The sequence below is a fragment of the Mustela lutreola genome, chromosome 1 (assembly GCF_030435805.1).
Source record: "Mustela lutreola isolate mMusLut2 chromosome 1, mMusLut2.pri, whole genome shotgun sequence".
NCBI classification, from domain to species: Eukaryota; Metazoa; Chordata; class Mammalia; order Carnivora; family Mustelidae; genus Mustela; species Mustela lutreola.
Window position 1 is genome coordinate 68200319 of NC_081290.1, and position 22258 is coordinate 68222576.

At 56.8% G+C, this 22258-nt stretch overlaps 1 pseudogene; it reads left to right on the forward strand.

Annotated features, from left to right (window-relative positions):
- The first annotated feature begins 9963 nt into the window (after window positions 1–9963).
- LOC131818384 (large ribosomal subunit protein eL15-like) lies at window positions 9964–13996 on the forward strand (annotated as a pseudogene).
- The last annotated feature ends 8262 nt before the right edge of the window (window positions 13997–22258 follow it).

Below are 22258 nucleotides of genomic sequence, written 5' to 3' on the forward strand. Positions count from 1 at the left end.
TGGGGATCAGAGTTAGCCAGGGTTTAACTGTGTTTTCTGGAGGAGGGCCAGGAACTGGAAGGAGGGGGACCTCTGGGAGCAAGACGCCCAGCCCAGTTGCCTTCCCAGGCGCCACTCCCCGATGACCAGAGTCACACCCATGGGAGACACAGTCAGGGCCTCCACGGCCCTGGACCCAGGTCTGGCAAGTGGGAGCACGGCTGCTCAGAGTCGGGGGACTGGGGCGCCCACACTGCACACCCAGAGACCCCCAGGGCCCTGACGATCACAGCCTCAGTGTTTGGGAGGGTGCAGATGGAACGCAGGGCCACTGTCTGTGAGAAACTCACAGGAAGGACCCTGGGTCAATCTGGGTGGTGGGAGCTGGGCTGTATGGCCCTCCTCCTGGCCTTGGTGGGGACATGGGGTGGCTGGGCTTTCAGGACCCGGAGGGGGGAGCCCCACAACCACTCTGAAGCCCGGGAGGAGCAGGGCAGGACTTACAGGGGCCTGGCAAAAGCATGGCCTTGCTGGCTTCATGGATTCACCCCTCAGCTCACATATGCCCTTGTCCTGGTCACTGTCATTGCAGGGACCATGTAGTCCCTTCATTCTGGGTCTCAGGGCTGAGGACAGAGGTCCCAGCCCTTGAGCCGTGAAGGGTGCCTTAAGATGTTGACGGCCAGGAGGAGGAGTGGGGGGCCTGGGACTCAGTGTCCTTGTCTGGAAGTGCAGGTTAGTGCACGGTCCCTCCTTGATGGGCTTCTGCTGGCTCCAGGAGAGGTGAGAGACCAAGCACGGATGCCAGCTGTGCAGGGGAGCAGGACCCTAGCGGCGGGTCAGACACAGGCCCGGGGGTCACGACCCAGGGGGGATGTGTCCGTGCCGCCCACTGCGCTCTGAGGGGATGCCTGTGAGGTAATGGCCTGCACTGAAGCCTTCCTGGGCACCGTGGCTGCGCGGCCCTCCCCGGGGTCCGCACCAGTGATGGAGCGCTGACGGGAGTAACCCGGGCTGAGCTAATCGAAGCTGAAAAGGCGGAATCAGCGCGCGTCGGATCCTCTTGCCGCCTTCATCAATCCAGCTAACTGGGTTTGAGCGCACGTTGGGCAAGCGTTCGGCCCGGGGAATTACTGTGTAGGACATCTGAGGCCTGGCGAGGGCGGCCAGTGGGCGCGGGGCTGGGCGGCCGGGCCGACCCTCCCGGCCTGGGGAGGCCGCCGCCCCGCCCGCCCTCCCCGCCCGCAATTCAATTACCTGCTGCATATGCAGGCGGCGGGCGGGGAGACAAAGGCGCCCGCATTTACCCCATCATGAGCTTCATTTGGAGGAGGTTTGAAAACAATTCCCCGTCACATTTGTCCCTGTCAGATCACATTACTCACAAATGAACTTCACAAAGTATCAATTCAGTTTCAATGAGCCGCGTTGTGGGGCTCGGCGGGTTCGGGGCGGCCCCGCAGGGGGGGGGGCTGCGGACACCGAGGCCGGCAGAGGTAATCAGAGGCAGGCGGCCACGCTAGCGCTTTTCCATTTCACCCCTTTTGTGCACATCTGTTCCTGGATAATCCCATTTTCTACACTTCCAAATCACTGAAGATGGCTGCAGAGGGTGGGGCCGCGGGAGGGGGGCCACATCGGTCTGTCCATTGGAGCCAGACCCAGGCAGGGGTGTGGTGGGCAAGAGAACTGGCCCTGGGGCCCTGCCCTTCAGGTAGAGGCCCAGTGTTGCCTTGCAGGGGCTGGCTGGGTCTGGGACCCTGCACCAGGGGTGGGGGAGTCTGCAGCCTTGGGGACGTCCTCCCTCTCCCCGTCTGGGGCCCTCCCCACAGCTCAGAGGGGCAGGACCCTGACTCCCATCAGGGAGCTTCCCCATGGCCCAGGCAGCCCAGCCCTCCATACCCCTCTCCCCACCTCAGGGCTCCCCTCCCCTCCCATGAAGGTGGGTCCCCTTCTTGGTTGGGGCTGAGGGGCTCTCTGAGACAGAGCCCAGTGGGTGGGCCTCAGGCCCTGGCCTCCAATGGCAAACATGTCAGGGGAATCCCCAGCATGGACCTGCTCCAGATAGGACGCGGCGGGGACACACTTCCCTGTGTGCAGGCCTCTCCCCTCTCCCAGCCACCAGACCTGACAGCACAACACCAGGCCCATCTCCTGCCCCTTTACAGCCTCTAAGGAGGTGGGTGGCCCCTCCCACCAGCCCAAGCACGCAGGGCAGGGCAGGGCGGTAGGAGGGGCCCTGCTCATGCTGGCCTTCGCTTGGGGCGACAGCATGTCAGGTCATACCCTGCCGTTCCACAGCCCCACAAGCGGAGGTTATCCACTATTCCTGTGTGTCCAACCAGCCAGCCACTCTCCATGCCTCCAGGCCTGGGGAATGAAGTCAGCTCCTTCCTGGTCTGGGCCTCATGAAGACTGCAGACGTCACATGAGTCGGGGCGGAGAGGGGCTGTGGAAGCTGGAATCAGACACCCGGGCAGGAGGTAGGAGGAAGCCGAGAGCAGTGGGGGAGAGGGGGCTGTGGGGGTCGGGCCCCCAACCCCTGCCAGCTGCCTCTGCCTCTGGCTTGGCCTTTGGGACTGGACGTGCACTTATGGGGCTGCCCTGGGGCTGGTGGCTGGAGGCCGCACCCTCAGACCCAGAGACCCAGGGAAGGAAGGAACGGCCAGGTTCGCCCTGGTGTAGCCGTTCATGGGCTCGAGGTGTGCGGTTCTGCGGCCAGGCCCACCCCCGCTGCTGGGGTGCATTTGTGACTGCTGGGCAGCCGTGAGCCTATCTGTGGGGCATGTATGTGGGGTGTGCACAGGAGGGTAGATAAGCCCAAGCCAGTGTGTGCGTAGGCACACACAGGTGCACCTGCCCTGGGTCTGAGGTTTTGAGCAGCTGGGGGCACGAGCACCCCGCGGGGCGAGTGCTACCACGTTTGGCTCTCTCTGCGTCTGACACTCTCTACTGGGCTAGGGCTGCCTTCCTGCTCTGGGAACCTCCGGCGCCCCACGACCCTGCCAGCACGGATGCAGTCAGGCTGCCTGTGGACGCGGGCCCATGCGGGCATGGGGATCGCCCAGGCCCCTGTCACCCCAGGATAAGGCTGGGCCTCTGAAGTAGAAGAAAATCGCCATTTCACAGCATCGGTTTGCATTTTCAAATGAATTAACTTCGTTGTTTTAGAGCAGTTTGAGGGTGAGAGCACCGAGGGGGGCTCAGAGAGAGAAGTCCCATGTGCCCCCAGCCCCCCACAAGCCACGTCTGCACTGGAGTGGGACATCCCTTATGGTGGACCAGCCTCCACGGACATGCCACCCTCACCCAGAGTCCACAGATGACATCGGGGTCCCCCCGGGGGTCACGTTCTGTGGGTCTGGACGAAGGCGTCAGGATGGGCGCCCACCACTGCAGTATCACCCAGAGTTGCTTCCCAGCCCCCACATGCCCCGTGCTCCCCCTGTCTGCCCTCCTTTCCCCAGCCCCCGACAACCGCAGGTCTTGTCACTGTCCCCGTGGTTCTGCCTTTCCCGAGATGTCCCACAGCTGGTATCCTGCTGTGTCTTTCCTTAGTGACATGCATTTAAGGCTCCTCCGTGTCTTTTCACGGCTCAGACACTCGTTTCTCATGACCATGAGTCATAGGTCTGCGTGGAGCACAGCTAATTCACCCACTCACACATGGAAGGATGTCTTGGTGGTTCTCAGGTTTTAGAGATTGTGAATGAAGCTGCTGTAAACAATGGCATGCAGGTTTTTGTGTGGACGTAAGGTTTCAGTTAATTTGGGGGAACCCCACGGAGCCGGACTGCTGGGCCACATGGTGAGAGTGGGCTTGGTTCTGTAAGAAAGAGATCCGTTTCCCAGTGTCCCTGTCCACTGATGAAACCTGGCCGTGGACACGGGAGAAAGCCAGCATCTCACAGCATATACAGCAAAGCTGGAGCTATCACTGAGCTGCTGTGCTATGAGCTCCCAGGAGAGCCTGGGACCTGAGCCCCCCACCCCTCCCTCACTGCCCCCACCACCAGCTGGCTCGCCAGAGGGGGCCTGGCCTGCCTGCCCTGAGTGGACGTGGGGGTGCTTTGTCCTGGCCAGCGTGCATCGAGCCTGGGGGCCCAGTAGTGGGCATCCCTTATCCTGAGGGTCCCATCGGGCACGGGAAGCATGAGGAAGATGGGTGCCAGGGTCAAGGTCTCCACTGGTCCTCGTGGAAATGGCCTGGGCAGGACCCCACTGCTCTCTTTGAGGCTGCAAGGGAGCAGCCTGGCTGCAGAGGCCACTAGGGCTGGCTGGCATGGGTCCCTGAGTCTGAAGACAGGCGTTGCAGGGTGACCATCAGGGCATCGGGGCCTCAGCCACAAGGGGCCTCTGTGGCCCCCAGGGCAGGTGTGACCAGGCAGGGCGTGGAAAGACCTTGGCCTGGGAGGCAGCTCCCCAGCCATCTGCATCAGACTGTAACTGGTACTCAGCTCTCTCGAGCTATTGATCCCAGGGCTGGAACATGCTGTAAAATGAGGCAATCGTGATGGATTTAAAGTTAGGACAGGTAAAGCCATAGGAGCACAGAGCGAGGGCCTGGCGGGTTCACTCACCGTCGTAAACTTGCCCGACCAGACTGCCCTCTGGCTGCCTGAGCGCCGCACTTGTCCTCTTGCCCCACAGGTAGAAGGATGGGTCTTCAAACCAGAGCAACTCACCGCAAGGCCAGCCCTGTGGGCAGCCTCCAGCTCCATGTACACACACACATAGGTACACACTTGCACACGCATGCCAAGAGTGCACACGAACATGTCGCCGAGCCCATGTGAACCTGCGTGCCCCCACACGCGCACACACACTTCCTGGGACCATGCAGGTGGGGCAGTTTTCCTGTCCTTCCTCAGTGGGAACCCCATGCTCAGGCCGGTTCCCACAGGAGCACCTCATAGGCTCAGGCCTCTGTCCCTGAGGCCAGCCCAGATCCCCGTGGCCACTGCTCCCTGTGGAGGTGCTGGGAGGCCTCCGGACAGCGCAGGTCCTCAGCACCATGACAGGTGCTCACTGGCACGGACAGCAGTCTACCTTCTGTCAAATACTGTCCTCTGCACCCGGCCTCATGCCTGGCCTGGGGTCTCAGTATCCCTCTGCAGTGGGGCAGAATCCCCACCCGGGGGCAGTGATGGGACAGTTCCAAGGACATGATGTGAGAGGCCCAGCCATCAGCAGTGGGGAGGGGGGAGGCGGGGGCAGGAAGAGCTAGGAAAGCCTGGGTCTGGGGGTCTTCCTGGAGGAGGTGGTCCAGGGCTGAGTACAGCGGGGCCTGTGAAGGCCTATCCACCCGCAGGACTCTGTGCCCCCAGCTGGGCAGTTCTGAGACCTGAAACCTCCACCTCTGCAGGGAGCAGGGGCCCAGTGGCACTCCCATCCCTGCCCACCCAGTGCAGGGCACATTCTGGAGAGTCTGGAGAGTCGGCCCCTTGAGGCCTGCTCTACTGGTCCCCACGGGTCTGTTGGGGCTCGCAACTCTAGGCCAAGAAGCATCTAGAACCCAGGAACTGTCCAGGCACCAGCCAGGTGTATGGCTCTCCCAGCCCGGGCGTCAGCTGGACACCAGGACCGTGGAGATGTATCGAATTCAGCTTAGCAACCCAGGCATGAATGCCCGTCCTTTAAAGAGAAACTTATCTGTAATTAAAATCATGCACAAGTTTTAGAAAGAGTCTGTTTACAACTGGGAAGAAAGCTGATTGTAGGAATGAATAGGCCTCCATTGGGGCCGGTAGCATTTAATTCAGAAATAAATCCCCCACAGGAGGTGCCTCGCTGGGGCTCCTTCCCCGGTGCCTTGGGGGCCGGTGCCAGCGTGAGCGTGGCCGTGGTTGGCGCTGCTTATCCAGCGGCGATCGCAGGCACGAGGGCTGGGCTGCCGGCTCCCGGGTGGCTGGAGAGCTTGCCGCTCACCTCGCTCCTGCACCGTGAGCAATAAATTAGCCCAGTTAAAATCAGTGGGACATGCGCCTTCCAAGTTTATGCTTCCTTGTGAGCAGACGGTGGCTTCAGCCTGTGCACGGCAGGGCGGCATCAATCATCAGCCTCGGAGTTGAGTGGACAGTCACACCGGTCCTGGCGGAAGAGCCGCCGCCGCACGTGGTGGCCATCAGAAGGTGATTGATGCCGGCCGGGGCGGGCCGCCGCCACTGGGGTGATTTAGGGGTATGGTGGAGGCTGCCACTGTTAATTGGGAGAGTGGCGGATGGATAATTTGGGGCACCTGCACTCCTGCCTGGGCCACCGTGTTTGCATGACCCTCCCCGCTGTTCTTGTGCCCGTGGACAACATGGGACAGAATCGATTGTTTTGCTGGGTACTGACCGCAATTCAGAGCAGTAATATGAGCTGGAAGATGGGGGCTTCCGCTCGAGAACACTTGCTGGGTCTTGTTGGCGCCTCTAGCCTTCTTCCACCTGCCCGCCCCCCACCCCAGAGGCAGAGCCCCTCCACCAAGACCCCTGGACTTGGAATGAGCCTGCCCAAACATTCCTGACCGGCCCACCAGCGGTGCCCACAGACCCCCGCCACCTGCCTGCTCTATGGCTGACTACAGGGTCACTGCCCCATGGAGTGGGGGGCCAGAACACTGCTCACTGGCTCCTACTCTAGGTCCCTGCCCCAGGGGCATGTGGGACTTTCTTGAGAACAGCTCCTTGCAGGAGAACCTGCTCGCTGCAGTCTGCAGTGGGACACATGGGCTTGTCCACATGACTGGGAGACAGTGGGTCCTCAGAGCCCATGTAGGGGCATATGGGTGGGGAAAGCCATGCAGGCACAGGGTGGGTCCCCCCCCGGCAGGCAGCAGGGCCTGGCCAAGAGCTGTATCTGGGACCAAGGCAGAGCTGCGGGAGGAGTGAAGGGCAGCCGGGGAGGGCCGCACCCCCCACTGGCAGATTCTTCCTGCATTTGCTGGCAGGGTGGATCGGGACCATGGTAGGTAGAGAAGGTGATATGAGTGGAGCTGCCCCAGGGAGAGCAGGGCCTCTGTCAGTAAGTGTATACCAGGCCTAGCTTGTACCCCACTAGCTCAGGGTGGCCCCCTGGCTGCCTGGCCAGGCCTCAGACCTCGGTTCCTGCTCCTCCAGCCGCTGGCTTTCTCCTCTGACTCCTGCTAACCCCCAAAGTCCCACAGTCCCATTTCCCCACCAGGAGGGACCTCTTGCTGCTGCTGGTGTCCAGGGGCCGGTCCCCTGTTCCGTTCCAGGGAGCAGTGTGAAGTGGCAAGACCATGGGGGGAAGGGTGCAGGTGCCCCAGCTGGCCCCCGGCCCTTCTCCAACCTCTAACACTCTGGCCACATCCGAGACTCTCCCACCTTGTTCCCACCATCTGACTTGCTGGGGTTCGAGCTCCCTGAGGAGGGGCTTCCTGTGACCCAGAGCTTGGCCTGGGGAGGTGAGGTCTGGGCTACCCGCAGACACGGTGTGCAGGAGCCTGGGGCCGTGCTCTCCTCAGTCCCCGCTCTGCTAGGTAGGCCCCCAGAGGACAGTATGACATGGACCCTGACACAGAGGCAGCCTTGTGACCCCTGTGTCCACTTCTCACTTCTCCCTGGGAGACCGGACTTTGACCCTGGCCACACCCTTTGTGGGAGCAGCCTGTGCCCGCCTCCTACCCGCGGGTGGCTCTGGGCCTCCAGACTTGCTCCCGGGAGTTACCCCACAGACAGTGGCTACATCTGTTGATTTTAATGCCACAAAAATCATTTTCAATGAATAAGAAGAAAATGTGGGGGATGATCTCCGTGGCCTGGAGGGAGTAAATGATTTCTTTCATTGCTTATTTATTTATTTTTTTTTTTAAGATTTATTCTTTCAGTTTTAGAGAAGCATGGAAAGAGCTTGCAAGCAGAGGGTAGGGCGGAGGGCAAGGAAGAAGCAGACTTGACACTGAGCGAGACTCGATCCCACGACCCATGAGGTCATGACCTGAGCCGAAACCAAGAGCTGGACGCTTCACCGACCAAGCCCCCTGGGGGCTCCCAATGTCCTAAGTAAGACCCCAGAAGCAGTAACCACTGAGGAGAGCACAGAGGAGCACAGCCACAGCAAGACACGAGCTCTTCATCGAGACTGTCCGGGAGAGCAGATTCCCCACTCCATGTAGACATGCGGCCCAACATAGAAAGGGCGAGGGCAGGAGCCGATGTTCCTGAGGCAGGAAAAGTATGGTCAGTGGGCAGCAACGTCCAGGTCAGGGACGTGGAGTGTCCTGGGCTTGTGGCAGTGGTGACACGGAGCACAGCCGTGGGACTCGTGTGCCTGAGGACCAGAACCCTCCAAACCAGGGCTCCCTTGGAAAACAAAACAGCTCCCCCTTTCCGTGTTTCCCGTTTGTGGCTTCTCCAGCCCTTGGGCAGGGCTTAGTGTCCATGCTCTGGGGGCGGTGGTGCCTGTCCTGGGGATCGTATGCAGAACCTAGGAGCTGTCTGTGTGTGTGCAAAGTCACATACTCACAAAGCACATTAGAAGGCATGGGACAAAATCTGAAGGTCTGCAGATCAGACACTGTTTTATGGGGCTGATTTCCTGACTTTGATGATTATATTGTGGTTATGTTAGAGATGGTCCTTGTCTCCAGTAAGTACCACGGAAGGGTTCAGAGGAAGAATGTGTCTGGAAGTAACTCAGACGACTCAGAGCAGCAGAAATACATACGTGCAGGAGAGAGGACACAGATTTTTCACCCCGATGAAACTAATGAAAATAAAAATACTTAAACCTAGTCATGTTTGTAATGATACTTTCCGTAGGTACTGGGAACTCGGTAAGCAGGTGTCTATATGGAAAAAGCTAAAAGTGACCCCATGGGGGCGCCTGGGGGCCTCCATCCATTGGGTGTCTGCCTTTGGCTCAGGTCCTGAGCTTGGGATCCTGGGATTGGGTTCCCACATGGGGCTCCTTGCTCAGCAGGGGGTCTGCTTCTCCCTCCCCCTCTGCCCCTCCCCACCACTTCTGCTCTCTCTCTCTCCCATTGGTCTCAAATAAATAAAATCTTTAAAAATAAATAAATAAAATTGACCTCATGCAAAAAAATCTTCATGGTCTCAGGATAAGAAAATATCTCTTAAATGGTACAACATTATGTACTAAGTGTAAACAATTCTAAGAACTTCAAAGCTTTTATTCATCAAAACATCACTCAGACGGCAGGAGAAGGTGCTCGTACACATGTTGTCATCCAACGGCTATGCGACCATAACATATAAAGAAATTCTTACAAGAAAGCGTGAACAGGCACCTCACAAAAGTGGACACTAATGTAATGGCCAATAAACACACACAAGTGCTCTGTGCATCGTTTGTGAGCGGGATGGGCCCATTAAAGTCTCGTGATGTCGTGTGACACACCCATGGGGCAGCGGCACAGAGAAAGACAGGGAACACCAGGGCAGCAAAAGATTGGAGCAGAAACCAGTGGTTAATGTCTAAGGAGACCCTCCAGAGGGGAAGGAGCCCAGTTTGGCAGTGCCGGCCAGTTTCAATGGTGTAAATAATCCCCACATGGCTGACGGCAAGGTGCCACTTCATGTCACTACTGGCAGAGCTGAGAACCATGTGTGTACAGAGCTCTTGTGAGTCCCTGTGAGCCGGCCCTGGCCACCACTTGGGGGAGGCCAGGCCTCCCACACGTGGCTGGGGGCTGCGTGAACTGGTAGAGCGGTGCTGGAAGAGGATTTGGCAATACCTATAAAAGCTAAACATATTGCACGCCTCGAAATGCCACCACCCCCAAGCAGAGACCCACACATGTTCACCAACAGACATGCACAAGCATGTTTAGCAGTGCTACCTGGAACAGCACTGAACTAGAAATGACCCAGATGGCCGCTGACGGTAGGACGTTATATTTGCACACAAGGAAATAGTCTACAAATGAGACGAGTAGCCTACCGCCTCACACAGCTCTAGGAATGAGCTTCCTGAACACAGTGTCGATCAAGGCAGCCAGACGAAAGGTACTCACTGCATGATTCCTCTATGTGAAGTTCCAAGCAGACAGAATGAATTCGTGGAGTTAGAAATCAGGACGATGGGTCTTTCCTTCCAGTGGCAGCCATCAGCTCAAAGGTATTCAAACAGGTACATCCAGGAGCTATGGAGGAAGAAGCAGTCCAATGTAATGTGCTTTGTTCTCAAGGTGCACGCTGCCCAGCTCTCTGGGCTCCACTGGCCCCCTGCCCAACCTGACCTAATAAAGTACACAGACGAGGGTACAAGGCCAAGCAAGGTTATGTCATCTGTCAGATTCTTGTGTGTCACGGTAGCTGCAAACACCCAGCTCCTAAGGGTGTGACCTAGAGCAAGCCTGTCCATCATGGTGCTAACAGCTCAAGTTTGCCCAAAGCCTATAGTCTGTCACAGAAAAGCAAGCTGGACACCATAGTAGGGCTCTAAGACTCTTGAAATCTTACTGGATCGGCAAAGATTCCATTTACAAATGTATCCAGGTTATATTCATCAATCCATTTCATAAAGCTATCAGAAGAAATTCTGACACCCAGGAGAGCACCAGACCAGTCCACAGCATAGGGAGATGTGAGGACTGACATATGCAGGCCCTGAAAACATGGCCTTGGGAACAGTCCCAAGTTCCACCACATCACTAGTGGTTCTCACAGTATGGCATGGAGAAGATACAATACTCTCCAGCTAATGTAAGTAAGTGCTGATATAAGTAATGTTCATCAACAATTTAAGACAGTCAAAAAAAAAAAAAAAAAGAAAGAAAGAAAGAAATGAGGACAGTGGTTTTCTCTGGGGAAAACAGAAGTGCTGGGAGGTGGCACCAGCTGGGCTGATGATACTCTTATTTCTTGACCTGGAGCTGGACACACGAATTTCATTTTGTGACAGGTGGTACACTCATGTTCTATACATTTTTCTGCAAGTCTGCTATGGTTAGATTTTAAAGAATGTGAAAAATCATGAAAATTTTTATACACTAAAAAAGAAGAATCCATGATGCCTGGGTGGCTCAGTGGGTTAAAGCCTCTGCCTTCGGCTCAGGTCATGATCCCAGGGTCCTGGGATTGAGCCCCACATCCGGTTCTCTGCTCAGCAGGGACCCTGCTTCCTCCTCTCTCTTTGCCTGCCTCTCTGCCTACTTGTGATCTCTGTCTGTGAAATAAATAAATAAAATCTTTAAAAAATAAAAAATAAAAAAGAAGAATCCAGGGCACCTGGGTGGCTCAGTGGGTTAAAGCCTCTGCCTTCGGCTCAGCTCATGATCCCAGGGTCCTGGGGTCAAGTCCCGCATCAGGCTCTCTGCTCAGCAGGAGGCCTGCTTCCCTCTCTCTCTCTGCCTGCCTCTCTGCCTACTTGTGATCTCTGTCTGTCCAATAAATAAATAAAATCTTAAAAAAAAAAGAAGAATCCAAAAAAGAAATTAAGGAAACAATCTCATATATAATAAGGCCAAAATGAATAAAATACTTAGGAATAAACTTAACCAAGGAAGTGAAAGACTTACATCGAAAATAACAAAGCACTGCAGAAAGAAATTAACAAAGACATACTAGAAAGATGTCCCATGTTCATGGACTGGAAGATGAAATATCAGTAAGATAACAATACTACTGAAAGCAATCTATAGATTAATTGCAATCTGTATCAGAATCTCAACAAGACATTTGGCAGAAATAGAACAATCCATCCTGAAATTTATGTGGAATCTCAATGGTCAAAACAATCTTGAGAATGAAGAACAAAGCAGGAGGACTCAGAGCTCCTAAATTCAAAACTGACTACAAAGTGGGTACTGACATCAAGACAGACATAGAGACAAATGGAATAGAATAGAGAGCCCTGGTGTAAACCTTTAGACATGTGGTCAAATGACTTTCAACAAGGGAAAAGGAAAGAACAGTCTTCCCACAAATGGTGCTGGGGAAATTGCACATCCCCGGGGAAAAGAATGATGTTGGAGCCCTACCTCACACCATATACAAAACTAACTCAAAATAGATCAAAAACCTAAAGTAACGGCTAAACTATAGAACCATTGGAGGTAAACATAGTGGGAAAACTTCACAGCTTTGGGTTTGGCAGTGATTTCTTTGATATGACACCAAAAGCACATGCAAGAAAAAAAATAAACTGGACTTAATAAAAATCAAAATCTTGTGTGCATCAAAGGATGCAATGTACAGGGAGGAGAGGTGGCCCACAGATCAGGAGAGAAGGTCTGCAAACCATTTATCTGGTAAGGGACTAATATCCAGAATATGTAAAGAACTCCCAAAACTCAATAACAACAACAAGAAAAATAACCAACCTGATTAAAAGTGATCAAAGGGCTTGAACAGGCACTTTTTCAAGGGTTATTTACAGATGGCCAATAAGTCGTGAAAAGATGCTCACACCTCTAAGCATTAGAGAAATGCAAATGAAACCCACAGTCAGATGCCAGCATGGGCCTCTACCAAACAAAATAAAACCCCAGAACACCACGTGTCGGTAAAGATGTGGGGAAACGGAGCCCTGTGCGCTGTTGTGGGAGCCCAAACTTGTGCAGCTGCTGTGCAAACAGTGTGAAGTTTCCTCACAAAACTAAATGTAGAATGACCACACAGCCCAGCTCTTCCACATCTGGGTATCTCCAGGGATAGAAGATGTTCACAGCTGCATTAGCCGAAACAGCTAAAATGGGGGAGCAACCCAGGTGTCCATCAGTGAATGGAAGGGAAGTGAAAGGTTGTCCAGCTGGGCAAGTGAATGTTATTTAGCCGTAAAAGGAAGGAATTCCTGCTGCCTGCCACCTGCTGCCTGCCTCCCTGTGGAGGAATCTGGAGGACACAATACTCAATGAAATGAGCCAGTTGCAAAAAGACAACTACTGAGCCTTCTTCCTCTTGCGAAGGATCCCAAATGGTCTGGATGCCAGCCCGGAACCAGCCGCCATGCTGGGAGGAGTGCAGGCCATGTATAGGCCCAGCCAGGTCCCCCCAGCATGGGCCCCTGGCACTGCGTCAAGGGGCCTGTAGCGATGGTGGCCATGGCCTTCCAGCTGCCTAGAAGCCCCAGAGGAGCCGGGAGTGGCAGCTGGCTGGACCCCACCCCCCTACAGTGCGGGCTCTGGGGTAGAGCAGACGCTATGCGGTTCTGACGCATAGGGCTTGGATGCAGCTCCCTGGCTGCTGGGGAGGCCTGCCTCCCAGAGCTGTGGGCCTCGGACAGACGGTACCGACCCTGCCCCACAAGGGCAAGTCTGACAAGACTGAGGCTCCCTGAGGTGGTGCAGGATGGGCTGCCGAGAGATCGCTCAGGCATGACAACCTGGTGATGAACCGGGTGCCTGGCTGTCATTTTTCACTGCAGACCAGGGTGGGGAGATCTGCACAGCGTCCAGCAGGGAAGGCCACTGGCCGTCCATCACTGGGCAGCCAGCCCTGCCTGGCCCCCACTGCCCTCCACTACACTTCCAGGTGACATTGTGACCAGAGCAGAGGGGCCTCCACCTGGGCCAGCCGCTGGTCTGAGTGGCAGACACTAGGGTCGGGGGCATCAGGCTGGCCTGTCTGCCCCAAACCCTTGGGGTCCAGCCCTACAGCCTCCTCACACAGCCCACACCAGCTTCCTACCCAACCTCGTCCTTCTTGTCACCCAGTCCCCCAGTCCTGAGCCCTGCCCCTATCTGTGACCTTGTCCATTGCCAAATCTCACCACCCTCCAGGTCCCCTGCTGTCACTGCCTTCTCCAGGAAGCCCTCCTGGTGGTCTCCTGTGGAAACACCCTGAGCCCCACCTTAGTTGTGGCCTCACCTTGCTCAGAGCAGAGAGGAGCTGCCTTGCCTGAGTCTGGCTGACACAGGACAGAGTTGGGGGGGCTTCCTTCCTGGGGTCTGAGCCTGCATGCCCTGGGGGGAGTGCAAAAGCCCGGCCTGGCCCAGCCGGACACCCCCTCCAGAGCCCCCGAGGGTCGCGCCGGGGGTGTGAGGAAGGACAGGGAGACCCAAGAGCTGGAGCTGGTGCGGGTGGGCGCTGGTGTGGGCGGGCGCTGACCAGGGATGGACATGGGCAGATCCTGCCCAAGAGGAGGTGCTCCTGCCTCGAGGTGCTCCTGGCTCCAACCCAGTGCAGCCCGCCTCCTCCCCAGGCGCACGTCTGGGCCCGTCAGCCTGAGTCGATCAGTCCGAGTCCGTATTCCGAGTCTATCAGTCTGGGACCCGCAGGAGCCCGGGACAGGGGCTGGGCACTGCGCTCCTGCACTGCATCCGTCCCTGCTGACCGTGGGGACTTCAGAGAGGGAGCGGGCAGGGGCTCTGCACTTGGGGTGACCCAGTGCCGAGCGGGGGTGGGGGCAAGGCTGGTGGCCTCCCCAGCCTCCCACGCATGGTCGTCCACGGGGCCTGCAAACGGAGCACAGTAGGGGCTTCAGGCGGCCAGGCGCACTTTCTGGACCTGGTGCTGCGCCCGTGTTAACTTTTAATTTAAAGTCTCTAGGCAAAGCACAATGGACTTTTGACATACAAATATTAAAAATTAAATTTCCCGAGTTCATTATCTGATAATTAGAACCAAATAACATCTTAACTGAGAGGCCAGCCCCACACAGATCAAGTCAGTTCCATTTAAGATTCCATTAGACCAGTGTCGGAGCGGTAAGTAATGGACCATAAAATTTAATTTGGAAATGATCTCCGCCGTGATGGAGCGATAGCGCTCACAAAGGAGGGCGGCTGGCCGGGCTCCCCAGCCGGGATTCAAAGAGGCCGCCGCCGCTGCCTCGGAGAACATGTGTTCGGCGCTTTCTTCTCCTTTCTAGGGCCCTGCGGTATTTAAAAGTCAGAATTGACCAGTGTAGCGCCGTGTAATTACAAAGATCCCCTTATCGGAGTCTATTTGCCGGCGCAGAAAGGGAAGGCCGACCCTGGCACCGCGCAGCTCATTTGCATGCACGATAATCCACAGTCACTGGGATTCAGCCTGTCCAGCCGTCCTGCCCCCACCCCCCCGCCCCACAAGTCCCCAGCCCCCGTAAGTCCCCTGGGCCATGGGCCTGCAGCAGCCAGGAGCACATGTGGAATGAATAGTCAGGAATGCTCTGGAGAGAGAGATCCCCCCAACCCCGCTGGGGCTGGCGTGTACCTCCCTCCCCTGAAGGTAGGAGAGCAAACAGGCCTCTTGAACTGAATGACATTCCAATTTCCCCAAAGTCCCACAAAACCTCAACAACCACACAAAAGGGACCCAGGCTCCTTCACAGGGGCCAGGCACGGCCCTTCCTGCACAAACCTTAGAGGCAGCGAGCAGGCTGGTTGGGCAGACCCTAGTGCCAAGCACTGGGACCCTGGGGGCTGTGACGTGGAGCTTCACTCTCTCTCTGCACAGATGACATGATCACGCTCTGCTCCTGCAGCTGAAATGGGGGTGCCTTTGCACAGACCCCTCCTCAGTTTCTGGGAGCCAACAGTCCTAGGCCCGGTCCCCCCTGAGATGCCAAGGAGCCGCCCCTCCTGCTGTCCCTGTCAGCATCTGGCCTCCACTCTCTGTTCTAACACATATCAACTCTTGGCAACCCCCAGCCCACCCCACCCCCAAAATGATCTCTGAGGCCTGCGGGTACACAGGGCAGAGAAGAGCACTCTAGCCCTCGCTCTGAACCATCTTGTTCTTATTCTGCACACATTTCTAAACACCCTGGGGATCTGCTTTTCTGTCCATCAGAAACCAGGGCCGAAGCGGGAGAAGTCACATTCCCAGCGACCCCGGCTGTGGTGAGAAGTGGCCACTGGGGACCTGGGAGGTCCAGATGCCTAGGAGTGTGAGGCTGGCAGCTCAGGGATCAGCAGCCCACAGCTGGCAGCCAGCGCGGAGAGAGGGGACAAGGGGGCAGGAACATGTCTGTGGTGGCTTGCAGCCTTGGGGACCTACCAGCACCAGAGGCACAGAGACAGAGGCCGGAGGCCCTCCCTCCATTGCCCACCCCTCGCCCCGGAGGACGGCTTCCTGGGCAGAAGCCCCCGCCTGCCCAGCCCCAGAAAGCTTCTAAATTAATTCTTGCTCCTGAAGCAGGCGCAGGTGACCCGCGGATGTACTCAGCCTCCACGGGCTCTCTGCAAGCCGCCGGCTCTGCGTCTTATCTCTCGGGCAGCCTCATTTGTTACTTCTCACTGAATACACCCACTCCCATTATTTCTGTAATTCTTGGCAATAACAGCGTTTCCGCTAATGAAACCTGCATTATTGGAAGGTTGCAGTCCTGACCCAGTGGAGATTAGCTGTGTACTCTGTTATTACTACATATGTAATTGTATAATTGATTTTAAAATTTACTTTTGTGTCCCCACATCATAAAGTAAGCAGCCCATTAGGGGAAGAAATATAATTAATACATCTCTAACCATTTCTACCCGGGGAGAAGGGAATCAGGGGAGGGGTCCACCAGGCTGGGGGTTGGGGTTCCCATCACTTCCATGTCCGAGAGACTTGTCCATGTCTTGGGTTCAAGGAGGTTCTGCATGGATGTCCCCTCCTCAACTTCTGGGATGGCCCTGGGCTGTCTTCCAGCCAGACTTGGACTTGAGGGCACCTTGCTGCCCAGCAGGCGCCGTTTCAGGCAAAGGGGTGGAAGGGCAAGGCTGTGGGACCACCTGCCGGCATGAAGGGCCTCCCGAGGGGGTGAGAACCACGCTGCCTTCCAGTGGGCAGCTGGTGCTCCAGTGAGGCCATGCCCCACGGCTGGAAGCCCCCCTGGGGTGGGGCAAGGGCACGGGCGGCCACCCCTAGGCTCGGGTTAGGCAGTGCTCTAGTAGGTCCGCTGGCCCACGGCCAAGCAGGGGGAGCGAATGGTGCACGCTGTAGGCTTGTGAGCAGGGGGAGTGAAGGGCACATGCTGCAGGCTCATGAGCCCTGGGGCTGGAGTTTGCAGCAGGGCCAGCCCATCCTGCCGTGGTTTGCTCAGAACCGGCTCTCTGCCTTCATGGTCCCTCACGGTTCTCTCACAGGTACACGGATAACCAGGGCTGCCGCCTTGCCACTTGCCCTATCAGCCCCACACTCCATGGAGAAGGCTGCAGCCCCCAGCCCAGGCCTGGTCCCCTCAAGGCTTCACAGTAACCCTGGGCAAAGAAGTACCCGAGGGCTGGAGCCTAGGCCCCATGTGGGGTGGGTGGCTGTGGTGGGGCCTGGCTCAGCTCCAAGCCCAGGACCCACCACACTGTAGGTCAAATGCTCCCTTGGGCCCCAAATTTCATCCTTTTCCATTTAAACAGCTTTACTGAACACCATTTCAAGAGCACAATTCAATGTGTCTTCAGCCCATGCATATGGGCTGCCCATCTCCGTGGTCTGCCCTCCTGCTGGTGCCCCGGTATCCCCTCCCCAGGTGCTGACCACCACCAACCCAACATCTGCTTCCGTACACGTGCTTCTTCTGGACATACCACACAACATTTGTCCCCCTGTGTCTGCTCTTCCACTGAGCAGCATGGCCTCTGGCCTGTCCTGGCTGTGCCATACGTCCACACTCCATGCCCTCTGCCACAGCTGTTCATCCATGGACACGAGGCTGGTCTCTGCCTATGGCTACCCCGCTGGCTCCCAAGGTCTGTTGGCTTCCGGACATGCACACGCTCCTAGTGCCTGCACACGCTTGCAGCTGTGTGGGTGCATGTAGATGCGTGGGCAGGTGCGCCCACGCAAACAGGGCTCCGAAGGATCACGGGGGGCGGGGGGGGGCAGAGATGAGGCAGATGGGAAGCCCTGCCCCTCTCCTGAGGGCAGCAGGAGCCTAGCATCTGGTCCTGCCTGGCAGGACACAGATGAGGTGCCCGGTGCCCCAGGCCATCAGGCAGGGCTACGTGGTCAGTCGGCGCGGGGGAGCTGGGGGAGGCATGGGACGGGCCTGCTCAGTGTCCATGCTGCAGCCTCTGATGTCCATCAGTTTGGCCTTCATAAAGGTCTACATGGCCTCCTGGCTGGGGTCACCTGGGTCGACGCCCCCACCCCTGCCTTGACAGGCTGGGGCTGGCATACAGTCCACACCGAGGGACTTGGACTGATCTCAGAGCACGCACGTCCCTGTGAAGACAGGATGATTTCTGGAATCAGACCTCACAACCCGTCAGGACTTGGGGGCTGATTTTAAGGAGTGGACTTTTTCTTGCAGGAGCGCCGCTGAGAGAGGGTGTGGGAGCTGATGGTATGGGTGGGGCAGGGAAACAGGCTTCACCACAGCCCCTGGAACTAGAGGGAAAAATCAATGACCCAATTAGAGGCTGGGGCTCTGTTGGGAGTGGCCTTGCATCCAAGGGCCCCCACTTGTCACTCCCCTGGGCCAGCAAGCTGTGAGACTGTCAGGGGGCCCCTCTGCCAGATGCCCAGGACAGCCTTCAGCATGGCCAAGGAGCCCCTGACACCTTCTGCTGGCCCTTGCTCAGGGTGGCCCCCCGATGGTTGGGGAAGGACCTGCTTCTGGCCCTGCTCCAGGGTCATCACCACCACCAGAGGCCTGCGGGGCACCAAGCCAGGCTACCCCCCCCCCCCGGGCACCCAGATGGGAGTCGCTGGCTGCCTCCCGCACTGAGCCATGGTCCAGATTCCCTGAGTTGAGTGGCCTGGGGCTGGGGAGAGGGGAGAAGGCCTGTATGGGCTGTTTACCCCACACACCCTGCGCCCCACCCAACCTCCCCACCTCAAAAGAAATACTGTCACCCCAGGCGGCCTACCCCAGCTAGGCCCAGCCCCCTGGCTCCCCAGCAGGGAGGAGCAGCCCAGGCAGGCCATCCCATCCTTCACCTTATCACGCAGGCAGAGCCTGTCACCAGCTCAGGGAGGGATTCATCAGATAACCCCGTAAATCACACATCAAAACAGCGTTTTTTAAGGGAGGCCCTCACAGAGATGGCGCTTTCTCAGCCTGGTTAAAACCCACATAACAAAATACATGTAAGAAAGTCGGCTACTTAATCATGGAGACGAAGAGCCGCCGTGAGAGACTGTTCTGCTTAATAAAAAATGTGGTGGCAACTTGCAAATATGTTTTTAGAAGCAATTTTATTACAAACTGTCCCATCGGGCAAGCGCCTTGGAAATTATGGGGCACCGTGTTCATTCCTCAGAGACCCGGCTGGCTGCTGCCCGAGGTTGCTAGGGGAGACTTCATCCCCCGGGTGCTGGTCCCAGGGAGGGGACAGGGGCAGGCTGAGCTGCATCCCCAGCTCCCAGCTGCTGCCCAGGAGCAGTGTCCCCTCCCTGGAGGATGGGCTGCATGGACTATAAATGGTGTCAGGAGGCCTGGTCTAGGACGAGCACCCAGAAACTGGCCCTGGGGCCTCTGCTGCTCCCCCACCTCCAGCCAGGACACCCGACTCTGGTTTTCTGCAGAGTAAAAAGAGAAGGGGTCATTGTCCATAACTCACAGACCATTTCAAAGGACTCTGGGCTGAGCAGTAAGAGGCAAATCATAAGAACCCAGGTGCCTGGTGCAAAATGTTCCTCTTTGTAAGGAAGACACGTCCTGGAACCACAAACCTTCTCTGGTCTCACTCCCTGGTCTTCCTTCTGGTTGGAGGGCCTTAAGGCAGCAGGTACCCTCAGCTTCTTCCTAGCCCTTGCCATCACTAGGGCAGGCAGCCTCTGAGATGCCATCAGCCCCCTCCCGGGGTTCACACACTGTTAACCTCCCTGAGGGGCTGGACCGGTGACTTGTTTCCAAGTGGTGTTGCAGAAGGGGAAGGATGCCTTTTCTGAGATTAGGTTAGAAAACAATGGCCGCTTCTTTCTTGGTTGCTCATCTTCTTCCTCCCTTCTCTTCCCGCCCCATCTCTCTCTCACCATTTGCTCTGGGGGAAGCCAACTGCCTGGTTGTGCCAACAGTCAGTGAGGATCCAAGGCCTGCCAAAACCTGGGGCAATCTCGGAAACAAACCCACTGCCAATCAAGGTTTGAAATGTCTACAGTCATGGCTGACCATTTGTAGCCTCATGAGGAACCCTGAGCCAGAACCCCCCCTAAGCCCCCATCAGAGTCTTAGCTTTCAGAAACTGGGAGACACTAATGTTTGTTTTCTCATCCACCATCACCACCATCAACACCAATATCACCATTGCCATTATCACCATCACCATCACCATCAGCACCACCATCATCATCATCATCACCACCATCACCACTCACCACCATCATTACAACCATCATCACCATCACCATTATCACCTTCATCACCACCATCACCATCATCACCACCATCACCATAACCACCACCATCATCACCGTCACCATCAACACCATCATCACCATCACCACCGTCACCACGACCATCATTTCTTCCTGGTCCATTGCAGTTTTCACATCTGTTCTCTTAATCAGAACAATGTCTGAAGATAAGGACACGGGGACTCAGACAGATAGGCACCGTAGCTCAGTGCTACTAGCTAGGTGACAGATGACAGAGACCAGGCTGTAGGCCACACATAACTCCAAATACATGTTGAATCCCCTCAAGCCCTAGGACAGAGCCACTCGTTCTCTTCCTGAGCAGGCTTCCAAGGGGAAGGGAACGCCACACCTGGGCCCTGCAGAGAGAGGTGGGAAAGCTGGGCTTGGTCAGGAAAAGTCTCCTCCCCAGCCTGATCTGATCCTTGAGTCCTTGAACACTGCTTCCCTGAACCTGTGCTCAGCAGCCCTATTCCTCACCACCCATGCTCTAGTCTCCCATAGAAAGGCCTGGGAGCCAGAGCCCTGAGGCAGCTGTGGGGTACACAGCTGACCATGGTCACAGCATCTGAGTTGTAAAATGATGTTCAGTGTCCAATGATGCTGAAGGTGACAGTGTACTGCAAGAGAAATAGCTGCTGGGGGTGGCATTGGGGTGCAGGGACTTGGAGGAAGTAGGACCTTCCAGGTCTTAACAAGTCAACCCAGCAGGGGTGCCATGCCCTGCTCCGTGGGAAGCCCCACCTGGCTCCCCTTAGAATCCACGCAGCGTGGGTGCCCAGGGGCCCCTCCTTCACGTCCCTGCTCCTGTGGGATGGCCCGCATGCCCTCGGTGATGAGTGGCGTGTCCTTCCCAGGGGCTGGGCTCCTGGCTGCGTGGGCAAGAAGACTTGAGGTCTGGGACTAATAGCAGACCCAGCTGCATCCCCGTGGGGAGCCCCCTGGATGGCATGAAGGGGCAGGTGACCCAGTGACGGTTTGTCAAAGAGTGCTAAGATCCCCATCATTGTCCTTGTCGCTAAGCCCAATCCTTGGTCCTAGCTTGGTAGTTTCCCTCTGCCCAGTGCACCCTGCACTGCTCTCAGATCCCTGCTTTCTCAGGGAAAGTAAGTCTGGAATCAAGGTATTTCTGGCTCCCCATCAGGCCCTGGAGGCCCGATATTGCCTGTGAAAGTGACTCCATGGTGTCCCCTTTAACCGGGACTATTAATTGATAACACTTAATTAATCTGCCCAGGAGAGAGATCAAGTGAAGATTGTGTCCCCCAGCAGCCATGAGTATTGACTTTGTTATTCCAATTAACTGCTGGCCAGAGGGGCACTCTGGTGAGGTGTGCACCCTAGATTGCCCCCAGCAGCTCTGCGCGCCCTGGCCTCCTGGGCGTCCCGCTGGTCGGAGGCTGCTCAGCCCCACGAGGGTGCTCACCTGCAGGCTGACGCCATTAGAGGAGCCTCGTGCTTGCAATTAACGGCTTTATTTAGAGCCTCCTCTCCCCTTCAAAGAGCAATTAGATTTCTGCAGCCTTTGGAAAACACGAACGACCTGGAGAAAGACACCCTATAAATCAGGGCCCCAGGGTGGGCAAGTCCCTGCTCTGGCAGATGCCCCGTGTGAATGCCACCTGTGAGGGGGGGGCTATGCCCTGCAGAGAAGCCTCCCCCCCAGCCTCCTCTAGGCCTGTCCAGGCAGAAGCCATTGGTCTCTGCTCCAGGAGGAAAACTGTGCCTTGCTGTCCCGGTATGGTGTGGTGTGGAGCAGCATATGGAGCCTAAACACCCACAGCTCCCCACTTCGCCCCTCCCCTTCACCCCCTCACTCCTCCCTCCCCCTTCCCCCTTCCCCCATTTCACCTCCCCTCCCACCGCTCCCTCCCCCTGTCCCCTCAGCCATCTCTCCTCCCTCTCCTCTTGCCCTTTCCCGCCCCCACCTGCTCCTCCCTCTTCCCCACTCTCTGCGCTCTTTTCCTCTTTTGGGAGCACTGCCCAGGCGGGCCCTACTGACTGCCCTACACAACTAACTTGTGAGTCTGCTGGTGCCCCGAGTTTGCGAGTTTGCTCTGGGCTCTGGGCCCGGAGCCCTGGAGGCAGGAGGTAGGAATGAGGTG